Raw genomic sequence first — 21,417 nt, forward strand, 5'->3', positions numbered from 1 at the left:
TATATATACGAGAGTGACTCATGTGAGAACAATTTTCATATAAAAATTAAAATAACAACGAATGGTTCAAGTTTTCATATTAAAAATTTTCTTCACTTTACTCACTTTCCATACATGTATACACATATACACAATCTTTACTACATAAACTTTAATTGATAGTTACATTTGAAAGTGCAAAGTGTCAAAGATCGCACTAGCAATGCTTTGCCTATGTTTTGATGAAGACAAAGTTTTATTAAAGCTTGAAGATGGCTCAACAATCAACATGCCTAGAGCTCATTGGTTATATCTAGACTAAGTTATATCAATAGAGTCGTAATTCTAAATAGTCTGGGTTGTGTGCCTTAATAAGTGAGTATAGGTGAGGTAAACCTAGATGCAAGTCTCTCAAGCTAACACATGTCATGATTTTAAGAGCTAAAATAGATAATTTACATCATTATACCAAAAAATACTTTATTCTAAAAAATATAGGTATATTCTGTTAATGCATCATTCACCATTTATATTTAATTATCATTGATTCTTTAAAAAAATTATTCAAATAAATATGGGATGATATAATAAATATGTATAAATCTTACATCAATACATTTATGTAATTAATGCTTTTCTATATTTCTAATTTAAAAACCAAATAGCAACTCAAAGTTATTGGTTTTGTAAATAACATTATTTTTTAGAATGTAATATTTATCAAATTGTTATTGTAAACAAAATTATACACAACCAATATATCATATATCATTAGTTTATGTTACTCATATTTATAAATGATAACTAAATATGAATGATAGATGATATAGTAATAATACAAAAAAACTCATACATTTCAGGTCATATATTATTTTCTCAATTTTTTTCCATAGGCTCATTAAACTGTGGTAGGATATCCTTCATACCTAAACCCATGGACTTCTTCCTTTACCCATGCTTTTAGACTTGTAGGTCGTGGTATTTGTAGGATTATTCAATTGCATAATTATTACTCTATAAATATGGAAGAAAGAACAGTCTCTCTCACTACCTATAACCAAAATCCAATAGTGAAGTAGCATTCTAGCATTCAAACAGCTTTGGTTAGTGATCAGAGATTATCACAGGTAGCTCTTGTTCAATGTGAAGAACTAGAACTATGAGTATTAGTTAGGTTAATGAGTCAGTCACGATTTCAAATGGATAGGGTGTATGATTCCAATTTTTCTTCTCATAAGCCATCTCAGGGGTACATCCATGTGAAACAGAGATGCATTGCAACAACAATATATTCTCTGAAGATTATTAACACTCTTTTTTATGGCTATGTCTCCCCAGCTAATAATGAATAAAATTAATTTGACATTCATATAAAACTCTACTCATCATTTAGTTTGATAAACTCAATGTATAAATCAAACAAATTAAACTTAAACTAAAAGTTAATTTCGTTAAATAAAAGACTTGAACTTGTGGCAAATACATTTCAATTTATTAGGTTCATCAATTAGATTGATTATATATATATATATATATATCTTCACTTTACTCACTTTCCATACATGTATACACATATACACAATCTTTACTACATAAACTTTAATTGATAGTTACATTTGAAAGTGCAAAGTGTCAAAGATCGCACTAGCAATGCTTTGCCTATGTTTTGATGAAGACAAAGTTTTATTAAAGCTTGAAGATGGCTCAACAATCAACATGCCTAGAGCTCATTGGTTATATCTAGACTAAGTTATATCAATAGAGTCGTAATTCTAAATAGTCTGGGTTGTGTGCCTTAATAAGTGAGTATAGGTGAGGTAAACCTAGATGCAAGTCTCTCAAGCTATTATAATTGTCATATCATATTCATGAGACATATCATCTAGTTAATTGTATGTTCATGCATTAATCATACATGTTATATGCGCATATTATGCATACTATAATTGCTAAAACATGTATAGGAGTTAAACATAACATATGAGTAGTTTGCCTTTTGAATCACGTGATTTAATATGCTGGTTAATCGATTAACGTGGTGACTTAATCGATTAACTCAACTGTTTTCTGTTAAATTTGTTTTTCATGTTATACTGGTTAATCGATTAACATGGTAACTTAATCGATTAACATGTCTGTTTTATGTTATAACTGTTTTATGTTTTATTCGCTTAACTAATTGCAACGGTTTGAGTGTCAAATCTGTTTTGTATAAGTTTAGGCAAATTGTAGAGACGTGTAACATTGCGTACTATTGTTTAGAATTGATTAGAAAGCATATTTTCGTGATTTACTTTGTAATTGGCAGAGAGAAATGCAAGTGTGAGGAAGAGAGATTAACGTGCTTAATTGATGTTATTAATAGTGTATTACATGCTGTTTTCATATGCTTAATCTCATCCATTCTTTCTTGAATGTTAATGCATTCTTATTAGAGATTTTAAGAGAAATATTTTGTGCTTATTGTTTTGTATTAACTCACATATGCATGATGGCTTATGGTACTTGAGTGTGGGTTATTGTGTTTTCATTATTGTAAAATCCGACTATTAAGTACTCATTCATAACTCAAAGAATTGTAACTCAAAGAATTGTAATTCAAGGATTGAGAAAATCCTAGTTGCGGTTAGGTAAGGTGTTCTTCACAAAGACTTCGAGGTCTTGGAATAAAGAGCGATATCCTGACTGGGGCCGAATCACGGTAAGAAAGGTTTTCTTGGGAGGCGGTTTTGGGAAAAGTCAAACCAAGGGTGACGAAGTTCTTTGGGTTCCAAGAAAGAAACGTTTAAGTCTTGTAATTGAATTGATGTATGTGATTATACTAAGTGTTCATTTTAGTGAAGAGAAATCTCCCAAGATCAGAAGGGGAGGCCTGGATGTAGTTTGCAGTGGACCGCAAACGGACCAGGATAAAAATCCATGTGTGCAAGCTGTTCTCTCTTAATCTTTTTTATAATTCTCACTGTTTTAATTCATGTTTGAAGCTGATATTTTGTATACTAATACCTTGCTATATCATTGTTAATATTGCATAAAAATATTTCATGTATCTCTGCTTATCTGTTGGTAAATAAATGTGCAAGTAGCTGATCTGATCATTCTGGTTCTGTTGTGATTTAATCGATTAAACCCACTGGTTAATCGATTAACTAGGCTTTTTTCAGCAAAGTGTGTAAAAACCAAAAAACGGAACTTGAGCTTCGCCACGTCTATTCAACCCCTTCTAGGTGTATTCTGCCACTGATACCTAACAACATTAATTATTAAAATTCACAATTTTTCTCTACATGATATGCATAATTCATTAACACATTATAGACCCTTTAATTTTATGTTGATGAAAGATATAAATTTAAACTCATTAACCCGCTCGAAAGTTCATAAACTTTAATGGAATCAAATGTAAGCTGAATGTGGTTTGACATTAGACTTGGTTGAAACTCAACTCATGTTAATCCTTAAGGAGTTGAGCTAAGCTGAAACAAGTTCGACTCGAATCATTCAACTCATACACCTCCAATATACATTTTAATAATATAATTATTCTAGAACATAACTTTAATGATGGGTTGGCCATAAATTCATTAAATAATAAATCTATATCAATATTCATATAGATTTATGCATATGTATATTGTCATTTAATGTGAAAGCATACGAATTAAAGGAGCATCTATCCCTTTCAAAACACAATTCATATTGGTTAATCAAAAGATATGTGTTTTGAAAATAACAAGATATGTTCACATAAGGAAAAAAAAAAAGAAGTGAAATTTGTGGTAAGTAAATGATGCTCAAATAATATTTTACACAACAAGATGATGTAGGCACGTGACCGAGGTGAGAACTATCCTTATCGTTTTCCTGAATTTCTTGCTGTCAATGAAGACTATTACTACAAAATCGTTGAAAACAAAATGAAAGAGTCTCTTTATTCCATTGATACATCAAACATAGTTAAAAACAACAACCGCCACTAGCTGTGATTTCCAAACAAAGCATAAACACATAAACCATGAAAACTAGACTTATGACAATTTGTTGTAACAAGACATGGAGGTAGATTATTATTCTCCAATGATGTCTCATTATTTATCCTAGACCAATCATAAATTGCTATATGAATAAGAAAACATTTTGATTTGCCTAAGACAAGAAATGAGACACTGTTTGGGACAAAACTAATATATATCCAACATGACATATATAAATTCAAACACGGAAAAACAAAGATACATAAAGATTGGACCATGATCTCCATATATTCTTAGACAAATTTTAAAAAAAGTGGCTAAAACAATCCAAGCCTAAGAGACCCTTCAAATATTATTCAAGAATAACATGTGATTCTTCACGGGGTTGAAGAACCATGCTCAAACTCGCTTTAGAGATTATCATCTCCAAATGGAAGCATTGCATCCCCTCCATCATTGCCCAAGTCAAAAGCCCAATCTTGATTCTCCATCATTCCTTTGACATCATCACCCACAGTTGCAATCTCTCCATTGAAAGCTTCTGCTCCATTTGGTGCCATTATTGTGACATGTTAAGTTTCATCCTTACCCTTTTTCCATTCATCAATATCCATCAGATTCTGGTCTAATGCTCACAAGAGGTAATTCATATCAACAATGTTAGCATTGGCTATGAGTGCATTTCTCAACCAAAATGTATTCATAGTGGTGGCTAGAAGATAAGAAAGAAATGGGCAAGAAGAAAAGAAGAAACTTGTTATTTGGTGTGAATTTCTCACTCCAATTGTTATGCTATTTATACACATGAGCTCAGATAGCTCTTGGATCACTACGCACAAAACATGGATCACATCCTAAAAAATGGCTGTCTCCATGTCCCATGTCAATCACATTACAACAAGTAATAAAGAAAATTATTTTTTGTTTTTATGATTTTTTTCTTAACTAGTTGACATTTTTTTTATAGGATTGGTAAACAATAGGACACCAAATCCTTGGGATAGATATGATATTGGGATGACAATATATTGAACTATCCCATTATAATATATTTGGACTAAGAGTGAACAAAAAATTTATATAAAAAATGATATATATGAAAATGTTAATTTATATTTTTATGACTTTTAATTTTAATTTTTTGTTACTTTAAATTAGAAAGAAATATAAACGAGGACATCTGATCTCTATTCATCCTGATTCTTAGGTACATAAAAAATATACAAAATATATGAGTAATTATGCATTAATTTCTTATAATTACATTTATTATATGAAACAAAATTCAAATACAACTTTAAATCAATCCATTTAACATTAATCTTCTTACTTAATTAAACATAAAATACAAAATCATTAATTCTTTAATAATGTGATAGAAAAATTATTTAGCAAGATTGTTCAATCATGGACTAACAAAGTAGTACAATCGTGTATTAACAATATAACATCACAATTATAATTAGTATAATATTATATTTCTCAACCAAAATGTATTCATAGTGGTGGTGGAAGATAAGAAAGAAATGGGCAAGAAGAAAAGAAGAAACTTGTTATTTGGTGTGATTTTCTCACTCCAATTGTTATGCTATTTATACACATGAGCTTAGATAGCTCTTGGATCAATACACACAGAACAAAGATCACATCCTAAAAAATATATGTCTCCATGTCCAAAGTCAATCACATTACAACAAGTAATAAAGATTTTTTTTTGTTTTTAATTTAACTAGTTGACTTTTTTTGATACAATTGGTATCCAATGGGACACCAAGTCTTGGAGATATGATATTGGGATGACAATGTATTGAACTGTACCATTTTAATATATTTGGACTAGGAGTGAACAAAAAATTTAAATAAAAAATGATATATATGAAAATGTTCATTTATACTTTTATGACATTTAATTTTAATTTTTTGTTACTTTCTAATTTGAAAGAAATATAAACGAGGACATCTGATCTATATTCATCATGATTCTTAGGTACCTAAAAAATATACAAAATATTAAAAAACATATGAGTAATTATGCATTAATTTCTTATAATTATATTTATTATATAAAACAAAATTCAAATACAACTTTAAATCAATCAATTTAACATTAATCTTCTTACTTAATTAAACATAAAATACAAAATCACTAATTCTTTAATAATGTGATAGAAAAATGATTTAGCAAGATTGTTCAATTATGGATTAACAATGTATCACAATAGTGTATTAACAATATAACATCACAATTATAATTAGTATAATATTATATTTCTCAACCAAAATGTATTCATAGTGGTGGCTGGAAGATAAGAAAGAAATGGGCAAGAAGAAAAGAAGAAACTTGTTATTTGGTGTGATTTTCTCACTCCAATTGTTATGCTATTTATACACATGAGCTCAGATAGCTTTTGGATCATTACACACAGAACAAGGATCACATCCAAAAAAATGTCTGTCTCCATATCCCAAGTCAATCACATTACAACAAGTAATAACAAATTATTTTTTTGATTTTAACTTAACTAGTTGACATTTTTTGATACGATTGGTACCCAATGGGACACCAAGTCTTGGGGATAGATATGATATTGGGATGACAATGTATTGAACTGTCCCATTTTAATAAATTTGGACTAGGAGTGAACAAAAAATTTATATCAAAACTGATAGAGATGAAAATGTTAATTTATAATTTTATGACTTTTAATTTCAATTTTTTGTTACTTTCTAATTAGAAAGAAATATAAACGGGGACATCTGATCTCTATTCATCCGGATTCTTGGGCACCTAAAAAATATACAAAATATAAAAAATATATGAGTAATTATGCATTAATTTCTTATAATTACATTTATTATTTAAAACAAAATTCAAATACAACTTTAAATCAATCAATTTAACATTAATCTTCTTGTTTAATTAAACATAAAATACAAAATCACTAATTCTTTAATAATGTGATAGAAAAATGATTTAGCAAGATTGTTCAATCATGGATTAACAATGTATCACAATCGTGTATTAACAATATAACATCACAATTATAATTAGTATAATATTATATTTCTCAACCAAAATGTATTCATAGTGGTGGTGGAAGATAAGAAAGAAATGGGCAAGAAGAAAAGAAGAAACTTGTTATTTGGTGTGATTTTCTCACTCCAATTGTTATGCTATTTATACACATGAGCTCAGATAGCTTTTGGATCATTACACACAGAACAAGGATCACATCCAAAAAAATGTCTGTCTCCATGTCCCAACTCAATCACATTGACAACAAGTAATAAAGAAAATTATTTTTTGATTTTTTTCTTAACTAGTTGACATTTTTTGATACGATTGGTACACAATGGGACACCAAATCTTTGGAATAGATATGATATTGGGATGACAATGTATTGAACTGTCCCATTTTAATAAAAAATTTGTACTAGGAGTGAACAAAAAATTTATATAAAAAAGGAGATAGATGAAAATGTTAATTTATATTTTTATGACTTTTAATTTCAATTTTTTGTTACTTTCTAATTAGAAAGAAATATAAACAAGGACATCTGATCTCTATTCATCCTAATTCTTAGGTACCTAAAAAATATATGAGTAATTATGCATTAATTTCTAAAAATTTACATTTATTATATCAAATAAAATTCAAGTACAACTTTAAATCAATCAATTTAACATTAATCTTCTTACTTAATTAAACATAAAATACAAAATCACTAATTCTTTAATAATGTGATAGAAAAATGAATTAGCAAGATTGTTCAATCATGGTTTAACAATGTATCACAATCGTGTATTAACAATATAACATCACAATTATAATTAGTATAATATTATATTTCTCAACCAAAATGTATTCATAGTGGTGGCTGGAAGATAAGAAAGAAATGGGCAAGAAGAAAAGAAGAAACTTGTTATTTGGTGTGATTTTCTCACTCCAATTGTTATGCTATTTATACACATGAGCTCAGATAGCTCTTGGATCAATAGACACAGAAGAAGGATCACATCCAAAAAAATGTCTGTCTCCATTACAACAAGTAATAAAGAAAATTATTTTTTGATTTTATGATTTTTTTCTTAACTAGTTGACATTTTTTGATACGATTGGTACACAATGGGACACCAAATCTTTGGAATAGATATGATATTGGGATGACAATGTATTGAACTGTCCCATTTTAATAAAAAATTTGTACTAGGAGTGAACAAAAAATTTATATAAAAAAGGAGATAGATGAAAATGTTAATTTATATTTTTATGACTTTTAATTTCAATTTTTTGTTACTTTCTAATTAGAAAGAAATATAAACAAGGACATCTGATCTCTATTCATCCTAATTCTTAGGTACCTAAAAAATATATGAGTAATTATGCATTAATTTCTTATAATTACATTTATTATATGAAACAAAATTCAAATACAACTTTAAATCAATCAATTTAACATTAATCTTCTTACTTAATTAAATATAAAATACAAAATCACTAATTCTTCAATAATGTGATATAAAAATTATTTAGCAAGTTTGTTCAATCATTGATTAACAATGTATCACAATCGTGTATTAACAATATAACATCACAATTATAATTAGTATAATATTATATTTCTCAACCAAAATGTATTCATGGTGGTGGCTAGAAGATAAGAAAGAAATGGGCAAGAAGAAAAGAAGAAACTTGTTATTTGGTGTGATTTTCTCACTCCAATTGTTATGCTATTTATACACATGAGCTCAGATAACTCTTGGATAAATACGCACAAAACAAGGATCACATCCTAAAAAATGTCTGTCCCCATGTCCAAGTCAATCACATTACAATAAGTAATAAAGAAAATTATTTTTTGATTTTATAATTTTTTTTTCTTAACTAGTTGACATTTTTTGATACGATTGGTACACAATGGGACACCAAATCTTTGGAATAGATATGATATTGGGATGACAATGTATTGAACTATCGCATTTTAATATATTTGGACTAGGAGTGAACAAAAAATTTATATCAAAAATGATACAGAGGAAAATGTTAATTTATATTTTTATGACTTTTAATTTCAATTATTTGTTACTTTCTAATTAGAAAGAAATATAAATGAGGACATCTGATCTCTATTCATACTGATTCTTAGCTACCTAAAAAATATACAAAATATTAAAAAATATATGAGTAATTATGCATTAATTTCTTATAATTACATTTATTATATGAAACAAAATTCAAATACAACTTTAAATCAATCAATTTAACATTAATCTTCTTACTTAATTAAACATAAAATACAAAATCACTAATTCTTTAATAATGTTATAGAAAAATTATTTTGCAAGATTGTTCAATCATGGATTAACAATGTATCACAATCGTGTATTAACAATTTAACGTCACAATTATAATTAGTATAATATTATATTTCTCAACCAAAATGTATTCATAGTGGTGGTGGAAGATAAGAAAGAAATGGGCAAGAAGAAAAGAAGAAACTTGTTATTTGGTGTGATTTTCTCACTCCAATTGTTATGCTATTTATACACATGAGCTCAGATAGCTCTGGGATCAATAGACACAGAAGAAGGATCACATCCAAAAAAATGTCTGTCTCCATGTCCCAACTCAATCACATTACAACAAGTAATAAAGAAATTTTTTTTTTTGATTTTTTTCTTAACTAGTTGACATTTTTTGATACGATTGGAACCCAACGAAACACCAAATCTTTGGGATAGATATGATATTGGAATGACAATGTATTGAACAGTCCCATTTTAATATATTTGGACTAGGAGCATAGTTATAAAAACCGTTTCGTACCGGCCGGTTCAACCGGAAAACCGGTGAACCGGACCCGTAACCGGTATGGTACAGGTGTTGAACCGACCAAGTATCAAAACCGGTCAAAAATCGGTCAAAACCGGTGAACCGGCCGGTTTATACACATATTTTTTTTAAAAAAAATAAACTTCAAAACTTAAAAATCAATTACAAGGTGATCCATCTTTCCAACTCTTCTTCAACCCTTTTCAAGGCACATACTTCCAAGACATACTTAGATTACATCTTTTGGTTCCGTAACATTCGTGTGTAATCTCAGTGACATTTGTGTAATCTTGGAGTACTGTCTGAAGATAGGATTTGGTAGAAAAGTATAATATTCATATGAGACAACTTTGACTCTTTGGTGTTAAATATGAAAACTCCAAATTTATTTGTTTTGTAGAGTGAGTTGTGAACTTATGTCATTTATTTATATTTTGTGGTTGTTAAGTGATACTTTTGGATTGATATATGTTTTTTAATTTAGACTTTGAATTTGTTAAAGACTTAAAGTTGTTTATTTATGTGAATTTTGAGTAGATTATAAATATGGATTATAAATTTGAGTATCTACCTATTTGGAATTTTTTTGTTATAGGTTTATATATATATAAATATAAGTAGGTATGTCCGGTTTAACCGGCATGCGGTTTAATTACTGAACCACTGGTTGAACCACTGTACCAGTACCCCGACCGGTTTGATAACCGGTACGGTTTTAACAACACTGACTAGGAGTGAACAAAAAATTTATATAAAAAATGTATTGATGAAAATGCTAATTTATATTTTTATGACATTTAATTTTAATTTTTTGTTACTTTAAATGAGAAAGAAATATAAACAAGGACATCTGATCTCTATTCATCCTGATTCTTAGGTACATAAAAAATATACAAAATATATGAGTAATTATGCATTAATTTCTTATAATTACATTTATTATATGAAACAAAATTCAAATACAACTTTAAATCAATCAATTTAACATTAATCTTCTTACTTAATTAAACATAAAATACAAAATCACTAATTCTTTAATAATGTGATAGAAAAATGAATTAGCAAGATTGTTCAATCATGGTTTAACAATGTATCACAATCGTGTATTAACAATATAACATCACAATTATAATTAGTATAATATTATATTTCTCACTAATTAGAAAGAAATATAAACAAGGACATCTGATCTCTATTCATCCTAATTCTTAGGTACCTAAAAAATATATGAGTAATTATGCATTAATTTCTAAAAATTTACATTTATTATATCAAATAAAATTCAAGTACAACTTTAAATCAATCAATTTAACATTAATCTTCTTACTTAATTAAACATAAAATACAAAATCACTAATTCTTTAATAATGTGATAGAAAAATTATTTAGCAAGATTATTCAATCATGGATTAACAATGTATCACAATCGTGTATTAGCAATATAACATCACAATTATAATTAGTATAATATTAAATTTCTCAACCAAAATGTATTCATAGTGGTGGCTGGAAGATAAGAAAGAAATGGGCAAGAAGAAAAGAAGAAACTTGTTATTTGGTGTGATTTTCTCACTCCAATTGTTATGCTATTTATACACATGAGCTCAGGTAGCTCTTGGATCAATACACACAGAAGAAGGATCACATCCTAAAAAATATATGTCTCCATGTCCCAATTCAATAACATTGCAACAAGTAATAAATAAATTTTTTTTTTGATTTTTTCTTAACTAGTTGACATTTTTTGATACGATTGGTACCCAATGGGACACCAAATCTTTGGGATAGATATGATATTGGGATGACAATGTATTGAACTGTCCCATTTTAATATATTTGCACTAGGAGTGAACAAAAAATTTATATAAAAAATGATATAGATGAAAATGTTAATTTATATTTTTATGACTTTTAATTTTAATTTTTTGTTAATAAACGAGGACATCTGATCTCTATTCATCCTGATTCTTAGCTACCTAAAAAATATACAAAATATTATAAAATATATGAGTAATTATGCATTAATTTCTTATAATTACATTTATTATATGAAACAAAATTCAAATACAACTTTAAATCAATCAATTTAACATTAATCTTCTTACTTAATTAAACATAAAATACAAAATCACTAATTCTTTAATAATGTGATAGAAAAATTATTTAGCAAGATTATTCAATCATGGATTAATAGTGTAGTACAATCGTGTATTAACAATATAACATCACAATTATAATTAGTATAATATTAAATTTCTCAACCAAAATGTATTCATAGTGGTGGCTGGAAGATAAGAAAGAAATGGGCAAGAAGAAAAGAAGAAACTTGTTATTTGGTGTGATTTTCTCACTCCAATTGTTATGCTATTTATACACATGAGCTCAGATAGCTCTTGGATCAATAGACACAGAAGAAGGATCACATCCAAAAAAATGTCTGTCTCCATATCCCAAGTCAATCACATTACAACAAGTAATAAAAATTTTTTTTTTTGATTTTTTTTAACTAGTTGACATTTTTTGTTACAATTGGTACCCAATGGGACACCAAATCTTTGGGATAGATATGATATTGGGATGACAATGTATTGAACTGTCCCATTTTAATATATTTGGACTAGGAGTGAACAAAAAATTTATATAAAAAATGATATATATGAAAATGTTAATTTAAATTTTTATGACTTTTATTTTTAATTTTGTGACACTTTCTAATTAGAAAGAAATATAAACGAGGACATCTGATCTCTATTCATCCTCATTCTTAGGTACCTAAAAAATATACAAAATATTAAAAAAAATATAAGTAATTAGGCATTAATTTCTTATAATTACATTTATTATATAAAACAAAATTCAAATACAACTTTAAATCAATCAATTTAACATTAATCTTCTTACTCAATTAAGGATAAAATACAAAATCACTAATTCTTTAATAAATGTGATAGAAAAATTATTTAGCAAGATTGTTCAATCATAGATTAACAATGTATTACAATCATGTATTAAGAATATAACATCACAATTATAATTAGTATAATATTATATTTATATTATTGTATATGTATATTTTTTGATAAGCAAAAATATTAGAAATATGACATAAGGGGTGTCAATCCAATTACAAATAAAAGTGTGGGCATTTATTATATTAGGACATGCCTATATAACCGGTGAGTATAAAATCATCGATCCATGTTAATGAGTTACATTTTATATGAATTACTCTCCTTATTGAAAATTCTATTGATAAACTTTTTCTATAATACATTAATGTCTCGTCATATATTATTTAGGGTGTTAACTCACCAAACTTAACATTTTCAGTACTTTTAGTATAAGATAATATGTTTGGGGACATTTCCCTATGATCAATCTCATATAGTATTGAAGATCTTATAGTTATACGATGAGTTTTTTGCTTTACCTTGACCAACATATTTTTATTGCATATAACATTTAAAGTATTTCTCTATTTTATTAATCTCGCTGACATATATATATATATATATATATATTAGAGTAAATTATATTGACACTCACAAAGTTATACTAAAATTACACAAAACACTTATCTTTTTTTAAACTTACATTAATCACCCATAATTAATTACATATAATACACTGACTATCCATGTAAAAGAGATAAGTGTAATGTCTTGAATAAAAAATAGAGATGATTATAATTAAGTTGAAGAAAATGATATATTATGAAGACAAATTCAAATAGTGTAAAAGTTAATGTCTATTTATTATTTTGGTTACTTACAATAAAAAATAAAAGTGATTTAAACACATTATTAGAATTATTGAGTAACAAACAAAAGCTAATGAATAGAAATTGAATATTTTATTATCTAGGTTTCTCTTCAAAATACACCATATTTTGTTTGACTGAATTCTTGTCATCCCAATTTTTGTTTAAAAAATTACAGTTATCTATTATACAGGGGTGACCAGTATAGCGTATGTATATAATTAGCGGTAGTTTTTGTAAATTTAAAAAAGGATGGATAGTTTTTGTAATTTCACTAAAATTCAGGGGTGTTAGTTAATTTACTCTATATATTTATTAAAGTTTTGCATTGATTAAGGTAACATAATTACATTTTGTTTTCATATGCGTAATCTTATCCATTCTTTCTTGCATGTTCATGCATTCTTATTAGAGATTTTAAGAGAAATATTTTGTGCTTATTGCTTTATATTAACTCACATATGCATAATGGCTTGTGGTACTTGAGTGTGGATTATTGAGTTTTCATTATTGTAAAATCCGAGTATTAAGTACTCATTCACAACTCAAAGAATTGTAATTCAAGGATTGGGAAAATCCTAGCTGCGGTTAGGTAAGATGTTCCTCACAAAGACTTAGAGGTCTTGGAATATAGAGTGATACATTGGCTGGGGCCGAATCAGGGTAAGAAAGGTTTTCTTGGGAGGCAGTTTTGGGAAAGTCAAACCAAGGGTGACGAAGTTGTTTGGGGTCCAAGAAAGGAGCGTTTAAGTCTTGTAATTGAATTGGTGTATGTGATTATACTAAGTATTCATTTTAGTGAGGAGAAATCTCCCAAGATCAGAAGGGGAGGCCTGGATGTAGTTTGCAGTGGACCGTAAACGGACTAGGATAAAAATCCATGTGTGGATGTTGTTCTCTCTTAATCTTTTTTATAATTCTTACTGTTTTAATTCATGTTTGAAACTGATATTTTGCATACTAATACCTTGCTATATCAATGTTAATATTGCATAAAATATCTGATGTATTTCTGCTTATCTGTTGGTAAATAAATGTGCAAGTAGTAGATCTGATCATTATGGTTCTAGTGTGATTTAATCGATTAAGCCTACTGGTAATCGATTAACTAGGCTTTTTTCAGCAAAGTGTGTAAAAACAAAAAAGCGGAACTTGAGCTCCGCCACACCTATTCAACCCTCCTTTCTAGGTGTATTCTGCCAGTGATACCTAACAACATTAATTATTAAAATTCACAATTTTTCTCTACATGATATGCATAATTCACTAACACATTATAGACCCTTTAATTTTATGTTGATGAAATATATAAACTTAAACAAATTAACCCGCTCCAAAGTTCATAAACTTTAATGAAATCAAATGTAAGTTGAATGTGGTTTGACATTAGACTTGGTTGAAACTCAACTCATGTTAATCCTTAACGAGTTGATCTAAGTTGAGACAAGTTCGATTCGAATCATTCTACTCATACTCCTGTAATATACATTTTAATAATATAATTATTCTAGAACATAACTTTAATGATGGGTTGGACATAAATTCATTAAATAATAAATCTATATTAATATTCATCTAGATTCATGCATATGTATATTGCCATTTAATGTGAAAGCATACCAATTAAAGGAACATCTATCCCTTTCAAAACACAATACATATTGGTTAATCAAAAGATATGTGTTTTCAAAATAACAATAGATATATGTTCACATAAGGAAAAAAAAGAAGTGAAATTTGTGGTAAGTAAATGATGTGCAGATAATATTTTACACAACAAGATGATGTAGGCACGTGACCGAGGTGAGAACTATCCTTATCATTTTCCTGAATTTCTTGCTCTCATTGAAGACTATTACTAAAAAATCATTGAAAACAAAATGAAAGAGTCTCTTTATTCCACTGATACATCAAACATACTTAAAAACAACAACCACCACTAGCTGTGATTTCCAAACAAAACAAAACATAAACACATAAACCATGAAAACTAGACTTTTAACAATTTGTTGTAACATGACATGGACATAGATTATTGGTGTCCAATGATGTCTCATTATTTATCCTAGACCAATCATATATTGCTATATGAGTAAGAAAACATTTTGATTTGCCGAAGACAAGAAATGAGACACTGTTTAGGACAACTAATCTATATCCAACATGACATATAGAAATTCAAACACTGAAAAACAAAGATACATAAAGAGTGGACCATGATCTCTATATATTCTTAGACAAATTTAAAAAAAAGTGGCTAAGACAATCCAAGCCAAAGAGACCCTTCAAATATTATTCCAGAATAACATGTGATTCTTCATGGGGTTGAAGATCCATGCTCAAACTCGCTTTAGAGATTATCATCTCCAATTGGAAGCATTGCATCCCCTCCATCATTGCCCAAGTCAAAAGCCCAATCCTGATTCTCCATCATTCCTTTGACATCATCACCCACAGTTGCACTCTCTCCATTGAAAGCTTCTGCTCCATTTGGTGCCATTATTGTGACATGTTGAGTTTCATCCTTACCCTTTTTCCATTCATCAATATCCATCAGATTCTGGTTTATTGCCCACAAGAGGTAATTCATATCAACATTGTTAGCATTGGCTATGAGTGCATTTCTCAACCAAAATGTATTCATAGTGGTGGCTGGAAGATAAGAAAGAAATGGGCAAGAAGAAAAGAAGAAACTTGTTATTTGGTGTGATTTTCTCACTCCAATTGTTATGCTATTTATACACATGAGCTGAGAAAGCTCTTGGATCAGTACGCACAGAACGAGGATCACATCCTAAAAAATGTATGTCTCCATGTCCCAAGTTGTGAATACTCAATTTTGTCCGGCCCAAAAATACTTCAAAAAAAACCAAATTTTCAATAAATATTTTTGATACAAATTTCATCAACTCAAATATATATTTATGTGAATCCGATTAGATTCCATGAATTAACTTTTGTTAGAAAAGGGGTAATTAAATCAAATAAATGAATTCATTAGCACTTAATGAAATTTATTTCAATTGATTCCAAAGAAAATTATTTCCAACAAATAAAGAGATAAATGAGATATGAATATTTAGTGAATGATCCATTTGAATGGCAAATAAAATCACATATTTTCATGATCATTATTGAAATTTGAATTTTGAATATTGAAGGTCATGAGAATAAAATCAAATATTTGTAATTCGAGCTTTAATAATCATTATTATGGAGATTTGAATTTTGAAAAGATTTGGGTGTTGATTGATTTTTTTGCAATTTGGTCATGTGCTGGAATTAAATACATTGATTGAGTATGAAAATTTGGCTATTAAAACTTGCATTTAAGTGTGATAAAAATCAGATTGGGAATTAGAAAAAAAATCATAATCCCTTAATGTTCTCCTAGGAATTAATTGGTGTTCATATGGCTTTGGCTATAAATAGATGGGGTCGTCCCCTTAAGAGGAAGGGAGAAAAAAAGCCAAAAAGGCTCATACCGTTTTTTCTTTCCTAACGGATCCACAATCCTCCTAAACATCATCTTCCATACACAAAATCTCTCATCCACAACAATCACAAAATCTCTCATTCACACCAACATCAAAATCTCCTATACACAACAATCAAACAAATTCATTCATTAATCATTTTTTTACCCTCAACATTACCTTTCATCCAACAATCCAAAATCATCCCACCAAAAATCACACAACCAAAAACAATAATCATCATCTAACAATACCTAAATTCATATATTGTCATTGAGTCTTGGGAATAATTGTCGAGTTATTGGAATCACACAGGCCCAATGCATACATGGACGTGTTGAGTTGGTCTAAACATTCTCTTTGACTGTGGGTCTTTATTCTCAATTAAAAGATGTTGATTCATGTGTCCAGGTAAGTCCAATTTCTTACATCTATCTATCTTTCGTTTTTTTTTGTTCATCACCTCTACTATGTTTCATTTACATGTGTAATAAATTTGATAATGATATGTCATATAATTATTGTATTTGTAAAAAATATTGAAATCACATTTCCACAATTTTAAGATATGAGATGCGGTATCGGACGTAAGGGCTATGCTTCGCTCATATTAAAAACGGTTTTCTTAATAAATAAAAAATGTAATTTCTTAACTAAGTTTTAATATGAGATGCGGTATTGGATGTAAGGGCTATACTTCACCCATTTTAAAAAAAATAATAGTTTAAATTTTAATTTTTTTTAAGAAATAAAATCAACCAAACAAATAAACTTTTTCTACCTAAAGAACTACGTAAGCCTTGATTCCCTTAATAGGGATACGTAGGACCGGGGTCATTCTTGTCAGGCACAATAATAAAAAAAAAAAAACAATTTTTTTCTTCATAATAATTAATTAATTAATCACACAATTAAATAAAATAATAATAACACAATTAATAATTTATGCAATATAATAGGGTACCGTTCAAACGGGCAACTAGGGTGCTAATACCTTCCCTAGGGTGTAACCGACTCCTGAACCTGGATATCAAAGTCCAAGGCCCAATGTGATTGGGCCAAAAGATTTTTCTACATTTTTTGACTGAAAAAATGTAGTGGCGACTCTAATGAGGTCGTGCAGCCAAAAATCGGGGCGCGACACAAGTCAATCACGTTACAACAAGTAATAAAGAAAATTAGTTTTTGTTTTTATGATTTTTTTCTTAACCAGATGACATTTTTTGATATGATTGGTACACAATGTGACACCAAATCTTTGGGATAGATATGATATTGAGATGTCAATGTATTGAACTATCCCATTTTAATATATTTGGACTAAGAGTGAACAAAAAATTTATATAAAAAATGATATATATGAAAATGTTAATTTAAATTTTTATGACTTTTATTTTTGTGATACTTTCTAATTAGAAAGAAATATAAACAAGGACATCTGATCTCTATTCACCCTGATTCTTAGGTGTCTAAAAAATATACAAAATATTAAAAAATATATAAGTAATTATGCATTAATTTCTTATAATTACATTTATTATATAAAACAAAATTCAAATACAACTTTAAATCAATCAATTTAACATTAATCTTCTTACTTAATTAAGCATAAGATACAAAATCACTAATTCTTTAATAATGTGATAGAAAAATTATTTAGCAAGATTGTTCAATCATGGATTAACAATGTATTACAATCATGTATTAACAATATAACATCATAATATAATATTATATTTATATTATTGTATATGTATATTTTTTGATAAGCAAAAATATTAGAAATATGACATAAGGGGTGTCAATCCAATTACAAGTTATAGTAACTATTACTACAAGTAGAAGGATCAATACACCATTGTCAAAATTAGAGTTAGAATTAATAATCACATTGTTAGAAATCCATAATCGCTGTGTAATCTGAATCAAATCCATGATCTAGATATAACTTGGTTTCCCCAAAAAATTATATCATTTTTCATACTCCAAACAGACCAAATCCGAACAAACCACAACATTATATATGTATATATATATATAGGAATCACGTGTATAAATAATAAAAGTGTGCGCATCTATTATATTAGGACATGCCTATATCATCCGTGAGTATAAAATCATCGGTTCATGTTAATGAGTTACATTTTATATGAATTACTTTGCTTATTGAAAATTCTATTGATAAACTTTTTCTATAATACATTAATGTCTCGTCATATATAATTTAGGGTGTTAACTCACCAAACTTAACATTTTCTTTACTTTTAGAATAAGATAATATGTTTGGGGACATTTCCCTATGATCAATCTCATATAGTATTGAAGATCTTATAGTTATATGAGGAGGTTTTTGCTTTACCTTGACCTACATATTTTTATTGCATATAACATTTGAAGTATTTCTCTATTTTATTAATCTCGCTGACATATATATATTAGAGTAAATTATATTGATACCCACAAAGTTATACTTAAATTACACAAAACACTCATCCTTTTTTTAAACTTACATTAATCACCCATAATTAATTACGTATAATACACTGACTATCCATATAAAAGAGATAAGTGTAATGTCTTGAATAAAAAATAGCGATGATTATAATTAAGTTGAAGAAAATGATATATTATGAAGACAAATTCAGATAGTGTAAAAGTTAATGTCTATTTATTATTTTGGTTACTTACAATATAGAACAAAAGTGATTTAAACACATTATTAGAATTAATGAGAAACAAACAAAAGATAATGAAATGACATTGTAGTTATATGAAGAATTTTTTTTATTTACCTTGACCAAAATATTTTTGTTGCATATAACATTTAAATTATTTCTCTATTTTACCAATCTGCATCGTATATATATTGGAGTAAATTATACAAAATATTTTTGTTGCATATAACATTTAAAGTATTTCTCTATGCGAGACAATACTTTCTGTAACATGATGATGTACGCAGGTGACTGAGGTGAAAACTATCCTTACCGTTTTCCTTAATTTCTCGCTCTGATTGAAAACCATTACTACAAAATCACTGAAAACAACATAAAAGAGTCTCATTATTCCACTGAAAGATCCATCACAGACAATTTTTAAGATCAAACACATTTATAATCAACAACGAAGACTAGATTTGATTTCCAAACAAAGCATAAACACAATCGAAGAAAACTAGACTTATGATCGATGATTGTAAAACGATATGGATAGAGATCATTTATCCACAACAACATCCTATTCTCTGTCTCGGGTCAATCACAGAGTGTCACATGAATAAAAGAAAAGGATTCCCAAAGAAGGCTTCACTTGTTATGAGTGTGGAAACGTTGCATCTCCTCCATCATTGCCCAAGTCAAAAGCCTATGCTGATTCTCCATCATTCCTTTGACATCATCATAGAGAGTTGCACTCTCTCCATTGAAAGATTTTGCTCCATTTGAAGCCATTATTGCGTCATGTTGAGTTTCATCCTTACCTTTTTATCATGCATCAATATACTCATGAGGGATACAAATTTGAAATCGTTACCCCGCTAGAAAGTGCACGAACTTTAATTGGCTAAAACTTGACTCATGTCAATCATTTACGAGACGAGTTGAGCTGAGATAAGTCTGAATCGAGTCATTTCCACTCTTGCTCCTCTAATATACATTTTAATCATATAATTATTCTAGACCATTGATATTTCATTAATTAATAAATCTTACATTAATACTTATCTAGATTCATGCACATGAATATTGTCATTTAATGTAAAAGCTTACCCATTAAGGGAGCATTTATCCCTATCAAAACTTAATTTATATTGGTTAATTAAAGAATATTTGTTTTGAAAATAAAAATAGATATATGTTCATATAATGAGAAAAAGAAATGAAATTTGTGTTGAGTAAAATGATGCGCGAGACAATATTTTCCATAACATAATGTTGTACCCAAGTCACTGGGATGAGAACTATCCTTATAAAGACCATTACTACAATATTTTTCCTTAATTTCTCGCTCTAAATGAAGACTATTACTACAAAATCATTGAAAACAATTTAAACGAGTCTTTTTATTCCACTAATAGATCCATCACATGCAATTTTTAAGATCAAACACACTTATTATCAACAACTAAAACTAGATTTGATTTCCAAACAAAGCATAAACACAATCAAGGATAACTAGACTTATGACCGATAGTTGTAAAACGACATGGATAAAGGTCATTTGTTTGCAACAACGTCCTATTCTATGTCTCGGGTCAATCACATAATGTCATATGAATAAAAGAAAAAGAAACATTTTGATTGACTCATTAAGACAAAGAATAAAACACTATTAAGGATAACTAACCTTTGTCTAACAAGACATATAGAAATTCAAAGACTAAAGAACAAATAAAC

Source organism: Lupinus angustifolius, chromosome LG16 (assembly GCF_001865875.1).
Source record: "Lupinus angustifolius cultivar Tanjil chromosome LG16, LupAngTanjil_v1.0, whole genome shotgun sequence".
Lineage (NCBI taxonomy): Eukaryota > Viridiplantae > Streptophyta > Magnoliopsida > Fabales > Fabaceae > Lupinus > Lupinus angustifolius.